The sequence below is a fragment of the Macaca fascicularis genome, chromosome 2 (assembly GCF_037993035.2).
Source record: "Macaca fascicularis isolate 582-1 chromosome 2, T2T-MFA8v1.1".
Taxonomy (NCBI): domain Eukaryota; kingdom Metazoa; phylum Chordata; class Mammalia; order Primates; family Cercopithecidae; genus Macaca; species Macaca fascicularis.
In genome coordinates, this window is record NC_088376.1 from 55,500,919 (window position 1) to 55,503,663 (window position 2,745).

At 40.0% G+C, this 2,745-nt stretch overlaps 1 pseudogene; it reads right to left on the reverse strand.

Moving 5' to 3' along the window:
- Positions 1 to 341: 341 nt before the first annotated feature.
- LOC102138573 (14-3-3 protein theta pseudogene) lies at positions 342 to 2,104 on the reverse strand (annotated as a pseudogene).
- Positions 2,105 to 2,745: the final 641 nt, after the last annotated feature.

Genomic DNA, 2,745 nt, shown 5'->3' on the forward strand with positions numbered 1-2,745 from the left:
AAATTTGGTTTCAAGATAGAGAATTTGAACCATACAATTTATAAGCTTTATATAATAGCCATACGCGAAATGTGCATGAAACAGAGAACACATTATTCCCAAGCACAAAATCTTTTAAAAAACAAACATGCATTGGCCACCAAGAAACTCTCAACAAAATTGGAATTAAATTGTAATAAGTTGTAAAACTTGATGGTCAAAATATAGGCATTTGAAAAATTTTAAATGCATGCCAATAAAATGTATTGGTTAAAGAATAAATAATCAGATATTCATATATCAAATGGATGCCTGATAGATATAATATCAAGTGAAAAAAGAAGTTGCAGATTTGTAGCATATTTTTTTTTTTTGGTTTATAAAATGTAATTTTACTTTATGTTACTCTGCTGTTACATAGGGCATAACATTTTCACAAGGCTTTTTTGGGACTACAGTCAATGATTAGCAACATACAATAGTGGTCCAACTCTCTAAATAACAATCACTAGACAAACTGGACACCCTCTCACATGTGCACAAATCTGCATGGAAAAGTACTAAAGGTTTAGACTTGGACTTGTGTACTTTATTTCCCCTTTCTAGTGTATTAAGAAATGACATGCACTTTAATTTGCCAAAAGCAATGCTTGTATTCTGGCAGCAACATGCTCCTTCTATCACATAGAAAAGTGAATACCAGAACTACAAAGGCAGGAGGTGTAAGTGAATTTTTATTGGGAAGGGAGGTTGGCAACTTAAACAGCAGCAAATAAAGAGTGAATAAGGAAACTCCCTGTTGCCACAGATATACAAGACCTCCTTATGTGATATAGGAGCCATTTCAATTTGTGACCCCTAGCCAGAGATGGCAAGTGCTTTTCCATTCAATCTAATACTTCTGGATTCCTACTAAAAAGGAATACATTAAGAGCATGGAAAATTTGCTCATTGAAAGGAAATCCCTGAAGAGTAAAGGAGGGAATGTAGAAATTAAGAAGTTATGTGGAACACTGTTTAAATTGTAATTAACTACATTTTCTTATCTTTACAGTAATACAAAACACAGTCACTTGCAGAACTGGTTCAGATTACTTAAATACCAGATACATTTTTAGTCCTCTACATAAGTGTTTGGGAATTACTTATGTTTTTATGAAATGAAGCTATTAATACTTTTCTACAGCAGTACTGCACACCAGGAAGGCCAAGACAAACACAAATCAAGGAATGACGTTTTCCCAAAGCTACAGTGTGAAAAGACTATAAACAGTTGATTCCATACACATGAATGGGTTTCTTTGCTATAGGAAATCCAAGTGGAATAAGGAATGGAGATGTGTAAAAAGGTTTCTTGAAGGAAAGAAGGATGACACCCTGTATGGATTTAGTTTTCAGCCCCTTCTGCCGCATCACATTCTTCTCCTGCACTGTCTGATGTCCAAAGTGTTAGGTTGTCTCTAAGCAACTGCATGATGAGGGTGCTGTCTTTGTATGAGTGTTCATTCAGTGTATGAAGTTCAGCAATGGCCTCATCAAAAGCCGTTTTAGCCAGCATGCAGGCAAGCTCTGGGTTATTAAGAATCTCATAGTGAAATACAGAAAAGTGAAGAGCAAGCCCCAGGCGGATTGGGTGTGTGGGTTGCATCTCTTTCTTGCTTATATCAAATGCCTCTTGGTAATCTCCTCGGGAATTATCTATCGTTTATTTTCGATCATCACCACATGCAACTTCAGCAAGGTACCGGAAGTAATCACCCTTCATTTTCAGATAGAAGACCTTACTCTCTGGATTAGTTACATTGGCTATTAAATATTTATCCAACAATTCCAGGACCGTGGTGCAGATGGATCTCAGCTCGGACTCCACTTTCTCCTGATAGTCCTTAATCAGCTGCAACTTCTTGTTGGAGGTGTAGGTATTCTGCGGGATGCTCGAGATGACCCTCGAGGCGGACCTGCGGCCCCGGACCACGTTCTGGTAGGCCACGGAGAGCAGGTTGCCCTCCTCGTTGGACAGCTCGGCGCCCTGCTCGGTCACTGCCTTCATGCAGGTGGCCATGTCATCGTAGCGCTCGGCCTGCTGGGCCAGCTTGGCCTTCTGGATCGGCTCAGTCTTCTCCATGGTGGGCACGGGGGCCGGGGGCGGGGCAGAGGGCGAGGAGAGCGAGGGAGAGCGAGGGAGAGCGAGGGAGAGCGAGGGAGAGCGAGGGAGAGCGAGGGAGAGCGAGGGAGAGCGAGGGAGAGCGAGGGAGAGCGAGGGAGAGCGCCTACCCGGAGCGGGAGGAGCCTCGAGAGCTTCACGTCTCCACGGCCGCGAGGCGAATGTAGCATATTGTTTACATAAGGAAGTTGCAGACTTGTCACATAAATATATGTAAATTTAAACGCAAAAAACAATAAAACTATGCATAAATACATAGGCACTGGCTACTATAACATTCATAGGAATGATATAAAGTGTTTATAGGACAGTGGATACTTCTAGGAAATCAGGAAGGGGAAATAGTTATAGCTAAATCTGTAACATGTATAACATACAATTTCTTTTTTTAAAAATATCTGAAGCAAATATGGTGAAGTGTTAATTTCTCTTAAATTTGGTTCTTGGATGACATGCTGTTTTTATTTTTTTCTGAATGTATAAAATATTTTGTAATTAAAATAAAATAATGTCTTTAAAGAAACGTTAGCAAAGTAGAAAACAAATGTCCTACAGTCAGAGGAAAGTGTTTCTATCTTGGCTGTGTCATTAAGGAGAGTGTG